Genomic DNA, 25949 nt, shown 5'->3' on the forward strand with positions numbered 1-25949 from the left:
ATTTTTGGCAAACTCATCTTTCAAAAACAGAACAACTTAAAAAGAAAACATGTCTTAGAGAATGATCAAGATGCTCACGCATAATGAATCCACCATTGAAGATGCGGATGTTGAATAACTTTGGAACACACAGGACTTTTGAAACTTCAAAGACCCCATGATCAGAAAACCTGGAAAGAGTCTGCAAGGAAACCATAGATCATTAACAGCTTTGATTGGAAGATTTGGATATTATAGGCAGAATTTATCAATTTTGTAGGTCAAACATCAAACTAAAATGGCCTTGATTTCAGAGTTGCCATTCCTCTCCATTGTGTCTTGTTTTAACCATTTACAAGTGAGAACATTAATATCTGAAAAGCGAAATCACCATTCAATAAACATCCCGAAGTGTTCAATAAACATCCCGTATCTGAAGAAGTGTGCATGCACACGAAAGCTCATACCAAGAACAAACTCAGTTGGTCTCTAAGGTGCTACTGGAAAGAATTTTCTATTTTATCCCGAAGTGTTGTATGCCATATTTCTATTTGGGAGGCAGTACTTATCTGAGAGCGGCATTCAGATGCAATCAAGGGGGATCTCAGCTTCACTGAGCTCTCACATGACAGCTTGGATCATTTCAGATCCCTTCCAGCAGAGACAAAACAGCATCAAAAGCAGGAAGGCTTTTTCCCACCCTCTTATTTCCAAGGATGAAAACACAACATCATTAGTCAAATTTACTCTGAACTTCTGCCTTCTAATGTTGATTTGCACTCGGGTTGAGTAAACATATATTTTCATCATGGTAAATAATGTAAAAAGCCTGTGAGTAACTTAATTGCTTAACGAATACTGCATTGTATGGTGTAACTACTTTTTTTAAAACTATAGTGCCGAAGTGAAGGGTCTCTCTCTCTCTCTCTCTCTCTCTCTCTCTATATATATATATGTATGAAAGAAAAGAAAAACGCCCATTATATCTTGGCAATAAAGAAATCTGTTCCTTGTGGAAACTTTCGTTATTAGAAAATGTCAATTGAGTCTTCCCTCCCAGTTTTTGAAAAGCAAACAAGAAAAGCCATCAAACAATTCCAAAGACAGACAAACATGAATTATTTTTGTTGGTTGAAGATACTTTCACTCATGCTTATGCATTTTTGGAAAATTCAGTCTATGACAAGTGATGACTCCATAACAGGAATGAAGGGCATATGATAGGCTTGGAAGCCCTGACAGTAAAAAACAGCAGGTGGCCTCAAAAAGTAAGAAACAAATTTTCATCTGCAAGAGGAAGTATTTTTGCATTGCATGTACAAAGAATCTCCAGATCTACCTGTAAAGATGACTCTCTCTTTTTTGGCAGGAGGTGGGTAGTCCTTGCACATGTAAGGACTTGACTTGGGAAAGCCTTGAGGGGAAAGTTTTCTTCTTGAACATATATTCTTGTTACTGGTGAAAAGACTGTGAGAGGCAGGACTGCATGCGATTCAAGTTGTCTCTGTTCTCAGGCAAAAAAAAAAAAAAACCCCTCTAATCGGATAAGAACCTAAACTACTGAGACAAAAAAAAAGTAGAAGAGAGATTGTGGCCCAGTGGCAGAACACGTATGGCGCATGCAGAACATATCATATTCATTTCCTGGCTTCCTTTGATTTAAAAGGTATCTCAGGTAAGAGGGCAGGGGGTGTGGGTAGCTGGAAAGCTAAATTGTGGCATAATTTGTGTCTCCAATTGCCCTGGAACAAAATGTAAGCAGAGTGGATCCTTTGGGTATCTAAACAAAAAGTTTCATGCAACCTCCGCAAGGTGATGATCCAAAGAATATGGGGACCAAAAGGCAAATATGCAGGATTAGATCTTCAGGGAGAAAACTAGGTAAGAGGGCAGGAGAAAACATTTGCCTGGTGCCTTGGGAAATTAGCCTGGGCTACATGGAATAGTGGCCTGACTTGTACTAAGGACAGATGTTCATATGGTACAACAGGTCAGCTACCTATAAAATCTTCACGTACTGATATTAGTTCTCGCAACTACAAATATCAGGATATGTATTATTGGCTCAATAAACCCTTGTAAGATAGGCATGCATAGATTAAACTACCAATCATTATTCCTGTTTATCACAGCATTCATTCACTATGACTGCCCAACATCATTTACAATTCAAATGGCATTTATTACCTACCCACCAGAGCCAGAGCAATGCTTTACAACAGTGTGAAATTCAGCACACACAAAAAAAATCCATATATCAAATTTTAATTTGTTTTAATTTCACTTGGCATATGAGGTGGCACCACTTTAAGCCATAGTCCCCTATTAAATAAACCTGAATGAAATAAGCGTATCCTGACACAGAGAAGGAAATGGATCTATCCTAGCTTTCTCCTTCACATGCTAGTTATCTATTTGCAATGATTGCTTCTCTTAATGCAAGTTCCCTCCTGCACTTGGAGGTGGTACAGTCAATGCAGATTTAATCCCTTGGGTGAAAGTAAATTTTACGTGGGAGAGATCCCTAACTGGAGATCTCTCTTTGTTTAAATGAAATGCAGTCACAGGTGGACTGCCAATTTGATCAAAACAGCAGCAGGGTAAGGGGATACCTAACCTTTTCCCCTGCAATGTTTTCCCAATCAAAATCTCTGTCTTTCTCTCTCCCTCTCTGTCTCTTTTATACACATAGCTGCTACCTTCCCAAGTTCTTTCCTTACAACAGAGAGAGGCATTTTGATCAGGAAAATTGTGCATGAAAGGGGATTAAACATCCCCTCTCTCTCTCTCTCTCTCTCTCTCTCTCTCTCTCTCTGTGTGTGTGTGTGTGTGTGTGTGTCACACACACACTTCTATCAAGTTGCAACCATAAGAAGCGGCATAGTTTTGGAAGGAAGGAAGGAAGGAAGGAATGGCAAGTGTGGGTGTAATAGGTAGTTTCACCATCTATAAGAACTAGGCCATAGCATCCCTCTCTTAAAGAAATAGCATTACTTCCCAGCAGCCTTCAAATACAGATGTTCTTGACTCACTTCACAGCATTTCCACCACAATTCTGCATCCAAAATAAAATATAAAACCCAATAAATCCTACAAAGAGAAACTCTTTGGGCAAATGCTAGACCCTTCACTCTACTTTTCAGAATTTGGAATTTGGTGTTCTCACCTACTAGAATGAGTTGGAATTTAAGGGAAGTAATCTGAGTGGAAAAGGTGTATAAACACAGGGATCCCTGAACTGATGGGTTTGGTTAAGAGCCCTGCTGGGTTAAAAAGCTGCAGCCACAACTTATGGAAGATCTTTCACAGCTTCAGTGTGTATCTTTTAAACTACTAAAGCACTAACAAAAGCACATATATTTATTTGAATTAGATCTACTTGTTCTGCATATTTTCTTTCTTACAATATGCTACACCAAAGGACATAGTCAGTGCCTGCCTTCAGTAGTATGGCAGTGGTACTGCTAGCTATGTCTGTCTTCTATCCAATGTAAAATAAAAATAAAAATTGTGGTCTCTTCCAATAATTGTTGCCCTGGATTTATCTGTGCACTGTCAACAGTGGTATGTATAAATTAAAGGTTCAAGAATCAGGCTAATGGCTAAAGGTTCTGGATAAGATATCTGACTTGGACTAATGGAAGTTGCAGTCCAAAACATATTGAGGGGACCAACTTGGGAAAGGCTGTTCTTGCCATTGGGCTTTGCTTCAGATCTGTGAAAGCCTGAACAGGTTTGACTTGAAATCCACAGAGTAACATCCAGACCTCCACCTGCACATTGCATGCTCTCCTTTTACACACTACACAAATCAGCTTGTTATTACATGGAAGCAAGCCCTATTTACCTCCATGGAACATTCATCTGAGCAAAGTGTTTACAGTGCCAGGTTTCTTTCTCCCTTGCCCACTCTAAACCCAGATTTATGTTTGCATATTTCACTCACACACAATATCACACACACGCACACAGAAGATGCTCTTTGTGTGCCATTCTGCACGTGCGTAAATTGGGTGTGCATCTTTTGTAAGCTTCTAATGCAAGCATCGAACACAAAATGAAAAGCCTTTGGCAACAATTCCCTAGAGAGGAACCACAGAAATAAATTATTAAAAATCCATCCATGTTTAAGCAGCACAGGGAAGTGAGGAAACACACAATGCTTTAGGCTGATTTTTGCTTTCATTATTTTAGCGCCCAGATGATGGCTTTTAAAAAGTATACTAGATCTCATTAGCTATTAAGTCAGATTCATTTGGGTGACCACAAATCCAAATAAGCTATGATGCAATAGGCTTAACAGAGGCATATACGGACAGAAAAAAATACATTTCCTGTCTCAATCTGCTGTTACTAATTAAAATATGATTTCCCATTTATTTATTTCAAGTACTGCATGACTTTAGGGGAATGTGATGAGGTAAGGACCTTTTTTAAAATAAAAACAGGAAGAAAGAAAAAGGAGTCATATATATCAGCTTGTTACATTTATATCCCACCTTTTCATCCAAAATTCCCGAGGCAGCTAACAACAATAAAATCTACAATACATTTTAAAAAAACAGATTGCTTTGTCATCGTGCTCTGCTGCTAAATTTAACTGATCATCTGTATTACAATTCTTGCCCTCCCTTCCTTCCTTCCTTCCTTTGGGGTGTTGATAGTGCTTCAATCTGAGCACGTGAAAGTGAGCACAACGTAACCTTCCTTGCAAACAACAGCAATCACTACCTGCTGGCATTGCAAGAGGGAAGTTTAGCCCTCCCAGACAACTTCCTTCCATACAAGTGAACAGTGTGTTGAACTGTAAGATAATACAGCAACAGCAACTACTCTCCTGACAGGATGCTCCATCCTCCACTCATAGGCAGTGGCATAGCATGGGTTGTCAGCACCCGGGGCTGCATGGAGGGATGGAAGTGAGGGAGGGACATCATTCCATGGAGGGAGAGGTCACATCCTGGTTTGCATGGAGAAGCTGTTTTCAACAGAGCCCAGCAACAGAACCGTGCAGCTGTATTGAGACAGCACCAGGAGTTGAAATTTTGTGCCCCAACAATTTTGCGCCCAGGGCAACCATCTGTGTGGGCTCCATACACACTACACCACTGCTCACAGGGAGCCTATGGAGTTGCTATGTGTCCCACAGCAGAGATCACTACAGTATACAGGTCTTCTTTCAACACATGACTGCTGAGCATAGCAAAATGTGACACACACATAGACATGCCGTCTGTTATTTGCAAATGATAAAGCAACCCTGACTCGATGGGAGCTTCGGGGACTTAACAGTGCTGTTTCATGACCCATCGCCATAGGCTTAAAACTTATGGCGAATGTTCCAACCTACCTATGTGCATGCAACATTTCTTGAGCACTGACTTCATAGTTGGAAGTTACAGTAAAGGCCATTGCACACAGCCCATCTGCTCCGTGTGTGTGCATGTGTGTGCGCACACACGTGCATGTGCACATGTTCTTTAAATGAGTAGAGTGATTCCAGCTCATCCTACCCAGCTGGCTCATGTGGAACTTGGAATTCTGCGTGCCACCCTTAGTGTGCTTTGTGTGTGATGATCAGTAGTCCTCCAAGTTCTGCTTATACAGAGTGAGTTGGAAAGCATTCACACATGAGGAAGAGGAGCTAAGGAAAATTGTCACAGAGCAATATGCCCCGTATCTAACATCACTTTCTTATGAACCGCCGCCGCCACCAAGGGAGATTCTACTGCAAGGGAGACTCGTTGCACCACTGACCACTTGCAGGTGCCACATGCCAAAAGCAGGAGCGGTGGCCCAGAAAGTACACAATATTTCCCCCCCAAGCAGAGATATTTCCCCCCACATGAATTCGGAGCCACAGTATCTGTTTCCTTTGTTATTCCTACTAAGCCATCTGAGCCAGCAGCATTAACATCCAGAACCTGTGAGTAACAGATCTCCAAATGTCATGATTCAGAGCGCTTAACAGCCACATCTGGAAGTGTCCAGAATGTTTCTGTAATACTTCATCTAAATCTGCCATTTAAAGCCACTGCTTTTTCACCCTATCCTCACTGAAGATGGAGAACGGTTTTCTGCCTCCCCTTCCTGACACCTTTTTAAGTATTTCAAAAGATGTCAACATAGACTCCTTTAATCATCATCCTTTCTCAACCCCCCCCCCCGCTAAATATACCTAATTCCTTCAACTTTCTTTTCTATTTCACTACCCGCACAGACCTTTTATCGTGTTTGTGATCCCTTCTCTGAATATTATTCCATTTTTCATCATTGTTTTTTGAACTGTTGTGCAGAGAGATGAATATATTACACGATACCAGGGACTACCAGCCGTGCGTGTGTCTTAAGAACTCTTCCTGAGCCTTGGACTTATGCTTCCCAGGACTAAAATTGACCTTTAATACAAACCTCCCCAGAACCTGTTTGGGATGCTGAAAACATTTCAAGCAATAAGTAGAGGGTCCCTCTGAGCCTCTGCAGACTGCACTTTCCTCACCACTCAGTAAGTGCAGCCATAGTGATTTTATAAACAGTGCTATATCACACACACACACACACACACACACACACACACACTGTAGCTGCTATTAGATAAGTAATATAATATAATATAATATAATATAATATAATATAATATAATATAATATAATATAATATAATATAATATAATATACCCTAAGGATCAAAAACAGTATTTTGAACTGTGCTCAGAATCAACAGCCAGTCTATAATCTTGGCAAGGTATGTTTCAGTCTGCCTGATCCAAGGGTGGGCAGATGTGCATAGCTAGATGCATATGTAGGTAGAAATATGATAAAAAGAACCCGATGGATTAAGAAATTGGCACCATACTTACACATGCACCTCCCCAAAATATTTTTCTGACAGCTGATGTCAAGAGTTTATTCACTCTTGTTCTCATTGTAGTTTTGTGTTTGGCTTGCAAATTGGAAAAGTGTATCTTATTAATTAAACACAAGACTTGGTTCCGCCTATGTTAATAAATAAATAAATGTTGTTGAAAACCAAATGAAAAATCCTGATCTCCCCTGTTTATGATGATCAAATGAGCCTTTCATATTGCATCTTATACTACTTCACCATTTTTAGCATTTTGAAAGCAAGTTACAGATACCACAACATAGTAAGTAATCAAAGACTCACTTCATATTTATTTTACAAAAAAAAAGTCATGCCACTTATCTTGTATTAACAGTTCTCTTAGGTATCATAAGCTTACTTACTACTGAAGAAGATTATGGATGAAATAAAGAAAATATTTTCTCTTTTACCCCTCCCCCTAAAAAAACAAAAACAAAGGACAAACCCTGCACACTCTTTCAACAGAAAACAGGACGTTCTGATCCCTTTTGCACATGCAAAAATGGAATACCAGTAGTTAATTTTGCAAATTTGATAGGAACTGATTACCTGGGATTACTCTAAGTATAGATTTCAGGACCTAAAAAGGGAATTCTTTGGGGTGGGGAGGTTAGGACCGAAAAGAAATGCTGGAGTCTTATTATTCCTTAAAATCAGTTACGCACGCACAACATCATTAACAAGTGTACGAAGTATGCATGCATGTATTTCGACTGATGTGATAGACAATAGTAGTTGTGGCCTGTCATGCCATCCGTCTGCATATTAAACAGTCCCCAAGTACACATTGACACAGCAGACCTTAATAGCTTGGAAGCCGTAACAATCTATTGAGTCAATAATTGGCATGTTAAAGAGCATCTTGTACTCCATCAGTGTTTTAGCTAATTTGCTTATCTATCTATCTCCTCACCTACCTAAATAAATCGTATAGCTAATTTAGAGCTTATACTTCAGCTTTATCCTTTTACACGTTGCACTTTTTGCCTACGTGGAATATTTCTGAATAACAGGAGTATGCTGCATGAGGATTTATATATAAAAAGGGGGGCTGTTCTAACAACTTATATCACACCTACCTTGCTAGTAGTCACATTTGAGCTTTGTCTAGGCATGCATCCAGGGCCATTTCTATTTTGTGGGTGGGATTCAGTCGCATACAAGAAAATTCAGGTTGCGCCATTAAAATGGATTTGGCGTTCTTGCACAACATAGCTTCTTTCCCCCCCCCACCCAAACAAACAAAAAACCTGATGTTTTGCAGAAATTAAATTGATGTGGAAATGCACTGAAAAGTGTGGGGAAATAGTTGCATGGTGTGACATGGTATAATCTCTGTGCAAGCAAATCAGAGTTGGTGCTTAATAAACAGGCAACATCATACAACCTTCCTGCAAACTTTGTGCGAACGAAAACCAATATGAATTCTCAATAAACAGGTTGTATGGAAACACGGGCAAGGAAAAGGTTTTCTTTTATATTTTCCTCACAGCTGGCCATTTGGCCTGATCTAAATCTCTTGAAATCAATAAGACATATCCTGTTCACATACATAGAAAGCAAATGTGCTGCAGTGGCTACATGTATTGATTTAGGGGGTAGCAACCTCACTCATACCCCAGATCAACCATGAAACTTGATCCATAGCCTTTTGCAAGTCCTTTCTCAGCCTAACCTATGGAAATGAGCAGCCTAACCTACCTCACAGGCTTAGTGTAAAGCAGAAATGAGCTCTTGGAGGAAAGGCAGGATGCAATTGGGTAAATGAAGCTAGTGTTGGATCAGTCTTGGAGGACTGTGGCTCACTAATTATTAAATATACGTTCCAATATGAAGGTTAAGCAAATGAATTTTGTTTATCCTTTCTGAATATAACAAAAAAAGAGCTAAGCTATTTCTGCAATATCAAATGTAAGGAAAAATAGCAGTATGATCTAGAAGGAAAGATAAACTAAATAGAGAAACTATATAGCATTAATATTAAAAAGAAAGAGCGTCATTCCCCAACACTGCACCATGTTCAAACTAGCACTTATTGTAATCACAAAACATATATATCCTGCTTGCCAGTTGCAGAAGAACACACACGCACCCTTCTCCTTTGCATTGCTTGTAATAAGAGCAGCAATAATATGTGTACTGCACAAATAGACACTATCATTTTTCACATATACATTTCAAATTGCTTTTTTAGGTGCATAGTCAACCCTATTATGCACATTTTGCCAATAGGAAAATAATAATAATCTCAGATACATTTTGTGACTTGTTTGGAGCTGGGAGAAGTGTTATAAGGATCCTTCATATCTTGCTTGTGTCAATTTATATTTTTGTGTGTGTGCAAAACGTTTATGTACAGTACATTTTCCCCAATTTACGCCACCCTCTGTGGGAAAAGAATTAGATGTAAATCCTTAAGTCTCTCCCCCCCCCAAAAAAAAAAAGTTCACACCTTCCTCCCTCTCTCTTTCTCTCTCTCTCTCTCATTAAAGCTACCCACAAAAACTTTGCCCAAACATGAATCTTACCAATACTCCAACTTTCCTGCTGTGTTTTTGGGCACAGTTGACTCTCAAAGTTTGTAATTTTATCTGTTTTGCAAACTCCCATCTTGAATCCCTTCACTTGACCCTCCACCTTAGCCTCATTTGCTCATCATAAAGGTAAAGGTAAAGGGATCCCTGACCATTAGGTCCACTCGCAGACGACTCTGGGGTTGTAGCGCTCATCTCGCTTTATTGGCCGAGGGAGCCGGTGTACAGCTTCCAGGTCATGTGGCAGCATGACTAATCCGCTTCTGGCGAACCAGAGCAGTGCATGGAAACTCTGTTTACCTTCCCGCTGGAGCGGTTCCTATTTATCTACTTGCACTTTGATGTGCTTTCGAACTGCTAGGTTGGCAAGGGATTCGAACCGCTGACCTTCTGATCGGCAAGCCCTAGACTCTGTGGTTTAGACCACAGCGCCACCCGCATCCCTCATCATAGTGGTTTGTTAACTTAGCAGCAGTGCTGGCAACAGGATTCTCTTGGTACTGAGCTCTGGGCAAGGGTGACCTCAGAAGCCTGGGCAAGTTGGAAGTAGCAAATGTTTTTAACCTGTCTGATGTCCTGCCTGAAATGAGAACATACTTCAGGGCCTCTTGGCCACAACATAGGGCTCTCTTCCTCTTCCTCTTCTTCTTCCTCTCTATCTCTCTCTCCCTTCCTCCCTCCCAGTGGCTTAGTCATGTTAGAGGCAGCTTGCAAACATGGTGACACTCTTGGCCAACTGGGTGCCAGTCAGTGTTGAGCAAGAATCCTGGCCTGGCTACTGCCAGTAATACAATTTTCCTCCAGGCCCAGATATTGAACTCTAGCATGGCATGAGTAAACGACTGCTATTGTGCTGAACAGAAGGTGACCACATTCTCAAGAATGATGATAGTTGTTTCGTGATGGAGTGTAAAACTCGCTCTAACCTAAGGGATGAGTTGACTGAGGATTACTGCATTCATAACCCACCGCCCATACTTGGACATCTGCCATTATTTAATTTATTTAAGTTTATTAATATTTCTGCACATTTGTACAACCTCATCCTACTTGCCCTGTGAAGACAGTGGCTTGCGGTACGTTTAAATGAAACAATAGCCTGTCTGCAGGATGTGAGTGTGCATTTAAATGCAGGAGAAAAGTAGTATGCATGGGAGACAGACTAGGGTGGAGGGCTACAAGGCCGATTTGTCCTTGTTGTGTCAGAAGCTGATGGGGATCCATGCAATCTACTTTTCCATGGAGGAATCCTTGCAATTCTATTTTTCTAGAGGGCTTCATCGTGCCTTTGATATTGCAAACTAAGCACAGGCAATACCTATGAATGCAAAAAAAAGTATTAAAAATTAACACATCGTCTGCTTAATCTACCCTGTGCTTTATGCCCCCAAAATACCAGAGAGAAAGAATTCAGTGCATCCATAATGCAAAAAAAAGCCATACTCCTTTTTCCCATTTCCCCATTGGGCTAAGTCTGGACTTCACTCATCACTGAAGCAATATATGGCAGAAGTTTCCTGTATGAAGGAGGCAGGCAGGCAGAGGGTGTTTCAATTAAGGGCCAAACTAGGCATGGAGCAGAAGACAGATGATTAGGTTCTCCTGTGGTTTGTTTCTTTAAGGGCCATTGTTCAGTGTAAGACCTTTTGGATCTTTAATTCAGCCTCTGGTACTGCCAGCTAGGGCTGGGAAACGCTTATCTCTGAGCCTCCGTAAGTCAGTATAGACAATACTGAGCCACATGGAAGCATGATGGGACTAGGAATAAGGCATCTTACTGTACCTATGTTTTTAAAATGTAATAGAAGTTGTCGGGGGAGGGGGCTGAATCCAATCAGGTCTATAATATGCCTGTGCCATTAAAAAAATTTCATTCAGAAAGCATTCACAAAACAATTATTATCACTTATTTGTGCCATTTTGTCCAATAAGCACCCTCTGTTTCCAAGCTGTTTGCCCCAATGAGAGAAACTTAAATGTGCTAATGTGGTCCAGAAGGCAGATCAAGAATGCAACCAGGTTTTATGTTTTATGGATAGCTACACCTGTTGATAATACATGTGAAGGCAGCTAGATTATGGTACCTGCCACCAGGTTTTCCCCCAAAACCTTTCTTAAATGTTATTGTCTGCCATTAACATCAATAATCCCAGTTGTAGTAATATTATGGCAATTCCCCACCAACCAAATTAAGGGGAAGCTAAGTATAATGAATTTTTTTTTCCCCACTGGTGCTTTTGAGATTGATCGTGTGAGATTTCAAAAGTCAAAGTTCTTCAGACAGCTATTAATATGAAAATTGGCGCTGCATATATTATGGTAAAGATGACAGATTATTTCTGGTTGGTATCTCTAATGCTATAATACCCTGGTCAGTATTTAACCCGGTCAGGGGGATCCTCTGGCTCACAGGCCCAGCTAGACCCAGAAGGGATCCTAATTTGGCCAAAGGTCATTGTTCCCCAGTCACACCCAGCTGCCCTACATGTGACATCATATGACCCCAGGTAGAGTGGGTACAGCCACTGCTCCAAAGGAGAGATCAAGAGCCTTAAATGCTCCTCTTCAAGTGGTTATTTACATCCAGGGCTTTTTCAGGTGGTGCCCAATGCAAGTCTTGCTGGGACTGGCACCACTCAGAATCTCAACTTGCAGCTGATCACTACAAAGTCCCTTTTCCTTTTGAGTCTATCTTGAATTCAAGCAGGTCTGCAAATGGCAAGGTTCCACTGCAATCATGATGCTGCCAAGTGATTGACAGGTACAGGTCCCCCACCCAGCTGTGTAAGTGGCCCATGGGGCTGGGTAAAATCAGCATCCAAACTGCTGCCTCGATCCTGTTCCCCTCATCTAAAGGTAAAGGCAAACAGTTATGTCTGCAGTTATCATGCCCAAGTGTCAAGCACATGCAGTCTCCCATACCTTCTCCTCTGGCATGATGAAGAGAAGATCACGTTTTTGCTTCTTTTTAATAATAATAATAATAATAATAATAATAATAATAATAATAATGGAGTATTATGTTTAATTACAAGCCTTTTGTTTAAACTTAACTATTGTTTAGGGAAACAAGTCAGGACCAGCAACCAAGGTTTGAAGTTAGCTTAAATTTGTACAGCTTTTGGACTTTGTGGCTATGTTTGCACATAGCACTAAACCATGATTTAAGAAACCATGAAGAAGAAGAAGAGTTTGGATTTGATATCCCGCTTTATCACTACCCGAAGGAGTCTCAAAGCGGCTAACATTTTCCTTTCCCTTCCTCCCCCACAACAAACACTCTGTGCGGTGAGTGGGGCTGAGAGTCTTCAGAGAAGTGTGACTAGCCCAAGGTCACCCAGCAGCTGCATGTGGAGGAGCGGAGACGCAAACCCGGTTCACCAGGTTATGAGTCTACTGCTCCTAACCACTACACCACACTGGCTTGTAGAGTTGGGAGAGACCACTTGTGGCCTTTGGGACTTCAGCTGGTTTCTCTTCCACAAACATAAAGCATATGATGTAAGTCTCAGGCTCGTGAACTATCCTCTCCCCTTTCCTTCTCCCACAAAGCTGAGAGAAGGCTTTCGACAGAATTCATTTCACAATCCCAAAAAAAAAAAACCACCACCCTGATTTGTCATTGCCTGTGAACCAGCGATGGTGGTTTAAAACAAACCCTGATTAATTAAACAAGCCAGACAGCCACAAATCTCTGTGTGTTCTGATCTCTGGTTCAGGCATAATGACAAGCCAGCTTTCGTGGAAAATGAAAAGAACTCTTTCCTTCCTGCTCATGTTTAGTGTCACATGAGAAGTGGGGCAACAAGTAACTGTGGTTAGTTGAAAATGGAAACAAAAGCTTCTGATCTCCTCACAGCCACATAAGAGGAGGACAGATGTTCATGTATGCAATACTAAACCTCAGTTCAGTAATACATCCAAAACAGAGCCACTTTTAAATGTGCTAAGAGTGGTTTCAACACACATCATTCCCTTCATTCTGAGATTCCCACCCCCAAGGAAAGACAATGTGTGCTCATACCACTTCTAACATGCTAGGAATGTATGTTCTCCCACTAATCTAGACTAATTTGGCAAATTTCTCAATTTCTCTTTCTGAAAAATGAAAATTCAAAATCACCTTCCCCACGAAACTGTTGAGGATGGAAATGATAAGCAATACTAAGTACTTTACAATTAAAAGGGCTCAATGAATTAATAACTTGGATTCAACAACAGAAAATATCCTATGTTGTAAGAATTAAATGTGAGTTTTGGACCATGTCATAGCTATATGCTCTACAGAAAGCTTAACCAGACCTTTCTCTTTTGTACAAAATATTGTTTATTGGTCTGCATTGTTTTCCATATCATGCTAAAACAGCTTTCATATTTCACCCTTCATTACAGTTTTCCATTGCACGTATTAGATAAGGCAAGGACAATTTTTGCTGCTGTTTATCTGTCAATCTATCTATCTATCCATCCATCCATGATCCAACTGTCCATTCTGTACTAATAATCATGGTCACTGCACATCCAGTCTGCTTCACAGGGTGATGAAAATGAGTTCTCTAGCATTACTGTAAAACGTACGTTTTAAGTGGGTTAATAAGGACCGGGAAACAGTTTCAACCAGCAGGTTATTTGCCTTCAATAAATTGATTCCTTCTTCCTTTACACACCCTGTGCATTGGGCAAGTGTAATTGAAGGCAGACCAGGCTGGCTGACATCTGTTTCGTTACTAGATATACATTTGCCAAGAAGCTGGACAGCAATATCCATTTGGTATTCACAGAAAGTACTTGCAGAACAATAATGACAATAATTGCCTCTGATTCTTGTGTTTACAACATTGCCAAAGAATCATTAGGGCCTTATTTATAGATAATGCTTATTAATCACATGGATTTGAATTCTGGAATGTATTAGATTAATATTCTTTTGTAGCCTAGTTCTGCCCTAATGCTGTGAAAAGCGTTTGCTGAAGGCAATTCACCGGAATAACTTATGGGGGGAAAGTTAAATACAGCTGGTAATCTGCAGGTGACAGATAAAGAGCATAGGTGTGTGTGAGAGAGAGAGTGTGTGTGTGTCTCAGTTAGTACATCAAATGGTTTGTGTGGAATTGTCTTTACATAGGTCTTTCTCTCAGAAGTTTTCAGAAATAGCAACTGGTGCATACCACTATGGCCAAACTGCTTTAAGCCCGTGCCATGGCTTTTTTTTTTTAAGAGGACAATTCAAATTGCTGCTCGTGGCTTTTAAAAGCCCTATGACATTTGGGACCGGGATATTGAAAGGATAGCCTTATGCCACAAGAATTCGTCTACCCACTGAGATTGTCAGTGGAGGTCCTATTCAGAGTGTGTCTCTCACAGACACCAATGGAAGTATGATGGGAAAGGTAGGGGGTGCTCAAATCAAAATCCCGGACTTTGGCCATGTTTTGGTACCCCGTTGCATTTAAAGAAACAGTAGCATAAGGAACTGTCTCAAAGGTTAAGGATGCAGCCCCTCCCCACCCCCAGAAATCTGAGCATTGCTCAAAGGGGTGCAGCTGGCAGTGGTATGAGATGGGGGGGTGGCAGCAGCTAGGTTTTGGAAATCCATCCCCCAGGAGATTCTCCCTCCCACTTTACAGCCTTTCTGGTATTCAATGAAAACTTATGTTTCATCAGTAGGGCTGGTTCTCCATTAGTCATAGGTGGCACAAGCTGGGAGGCAGCATCCCCCTAACTAGCCTGCTGTCCTCAGATACTATCCCATTGCCAGCGTTGAAGTATCTAGCAGTCCAGTTAGCATATATATGTATGTAGAATGGGAGGGTACTGATTTGTCCTTTCCCTCAGGCAGCAAAATGTCTTGAGCCAGCCCTGCTCATGAGGACTTTGATTGGCAGGGAATTTCTCCTCATCATTATTTTGATATTTGGGTTTGTTTGGTATTTGTGTGTGCGCGCGCATTGGTTTTTTTGTTTGTTATGTTAATTTATTTTTGTTACTTTTTGATTGATTATCGTACTGCCTCTGTGTGTGTTTTAATTTACTGTTTGCATGCTGCCTTGAAGGCCTTCGGTGGGGGGGAAAGCTGTCAAACATATTTTTTTATATATATGAACTGTTCTAAAAGCTAAAGACTCCTTCACACAGTTCATTCTTCCTAATCAGAGGGAGAGTTTATATGCAACATCATGAATCAGGTCTGCACTGGCACACAGAATGGACTGCTAACCCATGCATCAGTTAAAGAGGTTATTGCGGTGCACTTCGTACAGAAGTGTGTGCTTCCTTTTTGAACATAGAACTTATCTCTGTGTTGCAAAAATATTATGTATAATGCTGCTCTAACCACATTGGACTGGATTCAACTAACGAATCCAACTAGCAGAACCAGCACACAGACTTCCACTAGTGCATTGGGGCTTACCTCACTCCCCTCCCCCCATTTGCCACATAGACACACCAAATTTGCTCGGGGGGGGGGGTGTCCAGGAGAACCCCCCAGAATAGTTTACCCAGAGAGGAGATGGTGTCTTGTTCCATCTGGCAAGCTGAAATTCTTGTGCTCATGAAACAATTGTCATAGCACTATGGTGAATTCCTCTCCTTATTAATTTCAAAGTCGCATTGTGTCCCATTGAACTTACTCCCTTGTAAAGCGTGCATTACAGCCCTAGAAGCCCAAACCAAAGCCATATTCTATGAAATAAAAGCAGTCCAAGAAGCCTTAGGTCATTTATGCAAGTGAAGCCCCACCGACCACTACTCTGGGACTTCCCTATTTAGATCTATACAACTATTTTATTGTCATGGACTGAACAATTCTATATATCTCTAAGCCATGGGTAGGCAAACTAAGGCCTGGGGGCCGTATCCGGCCCAATCACCTTCTAAATCCGGCTCGCGGATGGCCCGGAAATCAGCGTCTTTTTACATGAGTAGAATGTGTCCTTTTTATTTAAAATGCATCTCTGGGTTATTTGTGGGGCATAGGAATTTGTTCATTTTTTTTTTCAAAATATAGTCGCCCCCCCCCCAAGATCTGAGGGACAGTGGACCAGCCCCCTGCTGAAAAAGTTTGCTGACCCCAGCTCTAACCAATCCCTGTTGAGTTAAAGCATTGTATAGGTTTGTAGTCTTAATTATTCTCTTATAGCCTGGTCCTATACATGTTTACCTGGGAGTAAGCCTCACTGCAAGGGACGCAGGTGGTGCTGTGGGTTAAACCACAGAGCCTAGGGTTTGCTGATCAGAAGGTCAGCGGTTCGAATCCCCACGACGGGGTGAGCTCCCGTTGCTCGGTCCCAGCTCCTGCCAACCTAGCAGTTTGAAAGCACGTCAAAGTGCAAGTAGATAAATAGGTACTGATCCAGCAGGAAGGTAAACGCCGTTTCCATGCGCTGCTCTGGTTCACCAGAAGTGGCTTAGTCATGCTGGTCACATGACCTGGAAGCTGTACCCCGGCTCCCTCGGCCAGTAAAGCAAGATGAGCACCGCAACCCCAGAGTTGTCTGCGAGTGGACCTAATGATCAGGGGTCCCTTTACCTTCTTAAGCCTCACTGCATTCTGTGGAACTTATCCCTGATAATGTTTACTTGGGAGGAGTAAGTGCCATTCAACTCAATAACATTTGCTGATAAGTAAACATGCACACAAACTCATTCTGTAAGAGAAGTAGGAAGATCATGTTATTTGTACATGTTATATTAGGATCTACTTTGATGTTAGATGTGTAAATGTTAGACAGTGAGGTGTGGTGGTTAGAGTGTTAGTCCAGGACCTGGGAGATGAGTTCAAGTGCCGACATGGACATGAAACTCACTGGGCGAACTCCCCAGCTCTCAGCCTAAACTCTCAGACAAAGTTATTGTGATGATAATATAGAGAGTCATGTATGCCAGCTACCATGAGCTACTTGGAGCAAAGGTGAGCTACAAATCCAAGAAAAAATAAATATATTGAAGCAAGCTATTCTTTTAAGGATGACTTATCTTATACATTTATAGGTTAGACAGATATATAAATTATCCTGCATATATTATGGAATGTTTTGTTTTTAAAGAGGTCACTGGCAGAAATGTCAGAAGTTTCCAAACGTAGATGTGGTATCATAGCTCTTAGGCTCTACTTGTTAAAAGTCCCAAACATTAAAAAAAAATATTAAGCATTACAAATTATGCTAGAATAATATCAGTGTCTGTTGGAGTGGACACAGTATCAGAAATGAAAATATATACCTGTATATGGGCTTGAATTTGAATTCAGCCATGGCAACCGAGTGGCATCGGGCAAGTCAAGGCCTCTCAGAGAAATGGACATAGTAAGGCTCTGTTTCACAGGTTTTTTGCATACAAAAAGTGCTTGTTAAATTACTAGTCATAATGAGTAAGGGGAAAGAAATAAGGAGGAATTAAAGCTGCAACATGCAACAACCAATCTGAGTATCAGCTGTGTGAATTTAAATGTTCCTTTGTCACTGGTTCTTAATATGCTGGGGTTGGGGATCTTTAACACCAAAGTTACTGCAGAACCTGCCTTTCTATATATATATTTTTGGTGTGCAGTCAGCGCCTGAAATTTGCATTTAAACAAATGACATAGAGAACAATGTACCATGTCTTTTTCCCCCCTGTGAGACTGTTCTTCAAGTATAATGTAAAGAACTGCTAACTTTAAAATTACATTTCTGTCTGCCTTTTTAACCTACTGTTGTGACAAGTAATAACTGACTTCTTTAACCAAAAGAATTTGGGAAGGGGGGGAATTATTCTAGACCTGATTCATCTTGTTTACAGTGAGTGCTTTATAATGAATGTTTCACCTGGGTAGTCAGTCACTTTCCTTAAAAAAGAATAAAAATGCAAATCTTCCAAAATACAAACATCGAGGAGAGAGAGAGATACGTGGTTCAATGCTTTCCTTTTTAAACTCATGGTGTCTGCAGAGGATATTTGTTATTTAGCCTACCATATGCCCGAAACTACATTAACTTATACTATACACCTGGTTTAAAATATGTTAACATGAACGTAAGTTCAATTAATTGAGTATAACTTGCTCACTGATAGTCTAAATGCCTATGACCAGATTAGCTCAGTTGCCCCGAGGGATAGTTCAGTTGGTAGAGCATGAGACTCTTGATCTCAGGGCTGTGGGTTCGAACCCCACATTGGGCAAAAGATTTCTGCATTGCAGGGAGTTGGGCTAGATAATTCTCAGCATCCCTTCCAACTCTATGATCTTATGATTCAGAATGGGGAGCCAGAAACCCTCCAGATATTATTGGACTCCATCTGGCTGTATCCCTGAACACTGGAGAAGCTGGCTGAGGCTGGTGGGAGCTAGGAGTCCAACAACATTGGAAGGACCATCGCTTCCCAATCCCTGACAAATGACATGGTGACCTGCTATCCAAACTGGAGGTGCCCACTGGACAAGTACAAGGCCCTGGGGCCCCAGTAGCTTTGGATTCTAGTCTCAGTACATAGTTTCATGAATGCATTCAGGCTTCCTAGGAATTCCAGCCTTTTTGCTTAGAACAAAAATGAGTTTGATGAAGACCTAGAGCACACAACTCAGAGTCAACTCTAGAAAACAAGTGTGGAAATATTGTTTCTTGATTACTTTCACACTCTTCTGATGAAGGTGAACAGGTTTGAAATTTTAGCCTTCCTTCAGGTCTTGGTCTGTATTTATATCTAGCTAGCTAAGCAAAACTCCATAATGTCAGTAAATACTAGGTGATTAATTCACATATTGTATGTGACACTGCCTTCACACACACACACACCCCTGCCTTGTTTTTTTACTATTAGCTTCCCACCCCCAAAACACACCAACACAACTGCTGACTAAAATTAACTAAAAAATAAAAAGGACTAAATCTGTAATCCGGCACAGAGTTGGAAGTTCCACCAGCAAGTGTTCTGTATTCATTTCTATGTATGTCACCAACATCATACAAATGAGATTGACCTTGCAATCAAAAAGAAGAAGTGTTCAGTATTTCAGGAGATAAGATGATATTAGCAATGCTCTTTCATTATGTGTAATGTTAGCTTTTTATTCTGAAATTGTTCAGACCACATTGGTATCCCAGACCAAACAAACATTTACTTGAAAATCAGTGGAACTTGCTTCATTTTCTTAGGCTCATCATCAGTTGTTATATTCTTCCATAACTTCCATCAATATGTACTTTCATTATTTAGAAGACAGGAACAAATTCTGAGCTGTGTATTTTTAGCTTTGCCCTGCGAGTACATGTACATTACAACATCCTTGTTTAAGTTCCTGTATAAGGTTTGCCTGCCTTTTCCAGAAATTTTAAACTGCTCTACACCCTATTAAGACTGACATCTTATATCTACTTATTTGGGAGTAAGTTCCATTGAACTGAATGTCTTACTTTTGAGTAAACATAGATAGTATCCATGGGGGAAGGGGGAGCCAAACCTTACATTTGAATCCTTGAAAACAGACTGGTTCTTAAATGCAATATTAGAAACTGATCTCAAAAATAAAATACTTTCATGTGTGCTGATTTTGTGTCATTCAATTTGTTAAAATTGGTGCTAGATGGGTTATAAATGGTTTCTGCTTGCATGTATGAGATGAGCACTGGGATAAACAGCAAACCAATTTGTTTAAGTGAATCCACAATGATCTTGCTACACTTCATTTTTTTATATAGGGATTCTGAAAAATTAAGCAAATTCTCTGTAACTGGACAGCCTGACATAAAGCATAGATCTACCTATTTATCTATCCTAAAATCCCAGGTTGTCAAAATTATTGCAGTAACATTACAACTACAAAATAGAGACCACAGTAAAAGCAAGAGAAAGTTAACCATAGCAAAAAACCAAATGGAATGCATTTTCAAATGAAAACTCTTTCTCTGAATATTGGTAACACTGGGCTCTGAAGGCTTCCCAAAGTAGAGAAATTCAAAGAGCTGGGCCTAAATACAGAACACACTATGGAATTTTGGGACTTCCAGTTGTCCTCTTTCCCAAATCTCAGTGGTCATGAGGAAAAACAGGCCCTAAGATACACAGGTTTGAAACAGTTGTAGGTTAAAACCAATACTTTGAAATGAATGCAGCTGGAAGAATCTGGCATAAAACAGAATGGGCTTCAAATAAATGATTTATTTCCTCATAGTGATATTTTTGTTTCTGACAGTGCAAAGAAGACAAATCCAGCATGTATTTGTATGTGTGATGTGAGACAGTGTTACTTTTCAGAATCAAGTTTTCCCCCATTTAAAAATAATAATAATGCACAATATTCAGTTACTGGGGGGAATCTAAATATGACTGCTAAATTGATGTTTTATCTGTAAAAGGGCAAAATAATTGTGGATTTAATCTAAATGTATAAAGTGATTGCTTAATTTCTGTGTGTGTGTGTGTGTGTGTGTGTGTGTATGTGTTCTAGATGCTAAAATGTTATAATTTGTGCCTTCTTTTATTTAATAGATTTAGCATAAATGGCTGTTTTTGTTGTTCCTCAATAGGATTTTCCCTGAATATGATATCATATATAATTTTACCATTTATAAGAATTTAAATAACTTTTAAAAATCACAAATAAAATTCATATTCAAAACAGATATTATGTTTTACTAACTGATGTAATTATATTTATACACAAACACACATACATATAGATGCTGAGAAACTACAGATATGATACTGAAAAGAGTTTGTTTTCTCTTCCCTCATAGCCCACCACTTTAATTCCAAATCTGGTGAACAGGACGTTTGTGGAAGTTTGTGAGAAATGTTTAAATACAGAGTGTGTTTACATCCTGCATGTAGGTTTAAAAATATAAAGAATATTTTTACTGTATAGAAAATATAATCTTCACTAACAAGTAAGAATATATATATATATATATATATATATATATATATATATATATATATATATATATATATATAGTTTTGTTTCCCAATCTACAAGCTAAAACAAACCTTGTTCAAATGAATGGGATTAAATTAGTTTAAACCCAAATACACTATTTTAACTATGCTGTGGATCAGGCTGTATGTATTGGTGAAGTGCAATATAAACCACTAAAATGCTTTTGTTTGTTTGTTTGTTTGTTTGTTCACCCGAATTCAATCATGTTTTTGCAGAAGCAAATATTTCTTACAGTGTGTCACGTCATGTGACACTATCTTGTTAAATTTGAGTCCTCTGCTTCCTTGCAGCAGGTCTTTGCACCTTTCCATTGTCATTTCTCCTTGCTTCCTAAATAAAACCTTTACATAAAGGAGACGAGTGTGCCCAGGGCCACTCTTGCAAATACTTTCTGTGAGCTTGACACCGTGACACCGAGTTCCTAATGCTTTCACTAAACACACTTACTATGACAAGGAAGCCAAACCTCAAGTGAAATTCTAAGCACACATACGTGGAATTTTTTTTAAAAAAAAATCTGTGGTGTTTAGAAAATATGTTTAGGTATGAGAAGCCAGATCATCAGGCATGATTCTCTTAGACTTCAGCAGGATAAAGATAAGGCCCCAACTGTGACCCTATTGAAACACTGTTGCTGGAGTGCTGAGTGAAACCAAAAGTTTCTCCTCTTGCTCAAAGAAGTATCATGTTGCTTTTAACCGTTAAGTCCAGAGGAAACTAGTCCAACCTAATGAATACATACATAAAGGAGCTAGGCTTAAATCTGCAAGACCAATAAAGGCCAGAAAGTGATGAAAATGAACAATGATCTCATGAGTACACCTAATAAGAACACAAGGCCACTTCTCCATCCTACTGGAATCAATGGCAAAATTCTGATTGCCTTCTGGCTGTCAACGTTCTCAATTTAACCTTTATGCCATTTTGCTAGAAGCTCTTGCTGCAATCACTTTGCTACTATAAGTAGCATTAAACTTAATAATAATAATAATAATAATAATAATAATAATAATAATAATAACTGCAAATCCACTTTTTTTAAACCTCATAACCCAGATCCACATTTTGCTGTGAAATACATTAACAAAAACGTGTTCTCTTCCTTTGTGGTTGTTGCAACATATGATAGCATATTAAGCGATGTATTGTACTGAGGCCACCACTTACTGATGAATTTCAGTTAATTGGTTTATAGCCATAATGTACAAAAATAATGTGCTGCACTATATCTATCTATCTATCTATCTATCTATCTATCTATATATATATATATAACATATAGGGAGAGGGGGAATATTGGGTATTACACATAATAAGGTGTATTTATATAGGTAAGATAACATGCCATCCCTTTCTACATAAGTCTAATTATAAAATGTATTATATAATATTTGTCACATTATGAATATTATAAGAATGGATTAGAGTGTTGTGTTTGTGTTCATCGACTCCTCCAAATTCTTTTCCTCCTAGTTAAGTGTAAAATTAAATTAAGCATCACCATCCAACACAGATTTGGACATGCTTTTGGCTTAAGCACCCCAAATTCTGTGCTGGATTCTTACCAGTTTTTACTGCTTCTAATATTGTGTCATTCTTACTACATTTGACTTTCAAAGGTTTGCGGGTTTTTATTTTTTTTAAAAATCAAGACTGTGATACTAAGCCACTCGACTTGGAAATAAATTTCATTTAAATCAATAGGACCTACTCCCCAGTCAAAGTGGTAAGATCAAGGTGTCTAGATATGATTCCATATATCTTTTTAAAATACAGTATGGCAAAATGTTGAATCAAACTGATGGAATCCAAAGTGAGGTATTTACCAATAAGAAAAAGGTAGCTAAAGTGGATGGGGGGGTGAAGTTCTGATTAATTTTAAATACATTTCAAATATTAATATTTCCCATGATTTATTCACTGACTTCCATGTGTCATTTCAAGTTAGTTGCACTTCATATTTCAAAGGAAAAATATGGGGTTTCTCACCCCCCCCTCGGTACAACTGTTCTGTTAATTCATTTTGTAATATCTGTGTGGTTCAAGCAAAAGAATCTGCACTAAATTACTTATGCCAGAATCATGCTGAATGTATCAGTATATACAAGTTTACAATATTTTCTTATGCATTGTTTTCTCTTTTTTCCTTCCCACCTCTGTTATCTAGCCTAATTGGAAGATCTGCTTATTTATTTATTTTACATGTGTTTGTGTGTAGAATAAAGTTGTGTATACATTTTTTAAGCCTTCTGTAAGTTAACAGCTCCATTTAAATTAGTCATAAATATGAGAATGCTAGCCCCATTCGCACTTATTTTACTAAATGAGCACCTTGTTGAATTCATTATTAAATTTCTACTACCATTCCTTAGTGACTGTGTGATTGCCTCAAAAATATAGCTGAAAAAACTCAGTGAGATGTTTCATATACCCTTGGTTACCGAGATTAGATCTTTTTTTTTCTTGATGCCTGAAGGTAAATTGCTTCAATATAATTTCTAAATAAATTAGTAAGGACTAACGCTAAGATCAGACCCTGCTAGGATATATATACAGCCAAACATAATGCAAATATAGCTAGCCTTAAGTGGAAAATGTGTCTTAAAAGGTTGAAAAGTTGTGTTAACCAGTGAACAAGTGCCAGCAACTTTATGATAATTACTACCTGCCAAATTATTTGCTAATATATACAAGGGAAAAAAGCATATCTAAGCACTGAATAAATTTACAATTAGACTATGGGAAAATTACAAATGCATTTTTTAAAGTATTTTCCCTCAAAGGTGGCATGAAAATAGAATTACAAAGCTGTGATCTGTTTCAATGCAGAACTATATTTAATGTGTAACACGTAAGTCTTTGTCTATTCTTCCCTGGATTTTGGATTTTAAAACAAAATAATAAACATTATATATGCTTATCTGGAAGCAACTCACAAATTATTATCATGATGGAAATAAATCATAGATTTATTGGTAGGTGACAGTAAATGCAATATTTTCATATATGAGCAATAAAATGCTCTCCACATAAGTGACCATATCTACCAAGTCTTCAAACGCCACAACTTTAAAATGCAGATTATATAGATATATAGATATATAAAAACTCTAGTATACCAACACAAAAATCAAATGTCTCCTTTTCCATTTAGTGTTTTTATGTCATTAAAACCTCACACACAAAGCAAATGTACAACAAGACAGAATAAATTGGGGGAAAGGGGGGTTGTTGGTTTTAAAAAAAACACAACTTACTGAGCACACAGGAAATGAAGGATTTTCTTCCACAATGATACCAACCTTCTAGGTAGTTCCTGGGTTAACAGATCAGCCCCTGTCAAGGAGAAACTAGTGAAGTCTCCTTTGATATACATATATAAGAGAGAAAAATATATGCCTGCAGTTGGGGATCGGGAGAGGAGAAGGATGGCTGGGAGGCGGGGGGGGGGAGGGAAGAGTGCAGTCAAACTTGGGTACCAAATTTTAGGGAAGGGCTGTTTTTTTAAAATGATGCGGGGTGGGGGTGGCGGGAGGAGATGGAGAGGGGAATCGTCGGAATAATAGGAGCGCTTCCCACTCGCCTACCTCTCCCGGTCCATCTCCGTCACCATCTTCACACGCGCGCGCACACACACACACACAAACACACACACGCCCCTCTTCCGCCACTTATCCGCAGGCATCCTCTGCTCTAAAGGATAGGCGCCAGGTGCCAGGGAGCGGGGGGGGGGACGGGGACGCTAAGCCAGTTCTTCTTAATGATCCGTCAGCAGCCGGGGTGACTCGCGCGGCGGCGGCGGCGGCGAGCCGAGTCCCGGGGCTGCGCGCCTCGCGCCTCTGCGCTAGGAGAACCGCCCAGCCCAGCCTAGCCGACGGCCGGGGCAGAGGCGGCAGCAGGCAGAAGCGAGCGGCGGTAGGATTCCTCGGCTGAGGCTGGAGAGAAGGGGCTGCAGAGCGGCGGCAGGCAGGCGGGCTAGTCGGTCCAATGGTCCGGCTGGATAGCGAGCGGAGAGAAGGCGGGAAGGGGAACAGCAGTCTCTGCGTGTGTGTGTGTGTGTGTGTGTGTGTGTGTGTGGTGTTCATTCTTTCCCCCCTTCCTTCTTTCGTTCCCCTCACCCTCGCTCAGGTAAAACGGAGACTCCCCTCCCCCACCCTCAGACCCCCGGTCTTTCCGGGGGGGGCACCACCTCGACCCTGAGGAAACCAAACTCGACGGCAGCAGCGGTGGCTGGGGGGGGGGGGAGGGAAAGGAAGGAGGCGTCCGAGGCAGCGCGCGCGCGTGTGGTGGTGGTGGTGGGGTGTGTGGCGGAGAAGGGAAGGTGGCGGAGAATTGAACTCTGGAAAGTAAACCAGCCCAAATGGGAGACTCAGGTTGGCCAATTGGTTGCGTCGTCGCTTTGGGCGGGAGGTGCGGGGTGGTGAGGGGGGGAGAGAGAGCGAGCGCGAGGGAAAGATGCGTTGGCAACATCGCGTGTGGGAATGTGGGGGGGGGGGTGGCGGGAGGAGGGGGCTCCTCGCCTTTCCTGAGGCGGTGGGGGTGGGGGGAGGCTACCTGGCACGCCGCGCGCGCTAATTTTCCCTCACGAGGTGTTTAGCTTGACTGGACTGGCTCTGTCTGTCGGGGGAAAGCTT

At 40.4% G+C, this 25949-nt stretch overlaps 1 long non-coding RNA gene across 1 annotated transcript; it reads right to left on the bottom strand.

The window, feature by feature from the left end:
• LOC117045995 lies at positions 1-24958 on the bottom strand. The gene is made up of 3 exons (XR_004426493.1): positions 24903-24958; positions 24573-24651; positions 1-181 (listed from the first exon to the last, which is right to left on the bottom strand). It is a non-coding gene; the product is annotated as an uncharacterized LOC117045995 (long non-coding RNA).
• Between the last annotated feature and the right edge of the window lie 991 nt (positions 24959-25949).

The sequence above is a fragment of the Lacerta agilis genome, chromosome 4 (assembly GCF_009819535.1).
Source record: "Lacerta agilis isolate rLacAgi1 chromosome 4, rLacAgi1.pri, whole genome shotgun sequence".
Lineage (NCBI taxonomy): Eukaryota > Metazoa > Chordata > Lepidosauria > Squamata > Lacertidae > Lacerta > Lacerta agilis.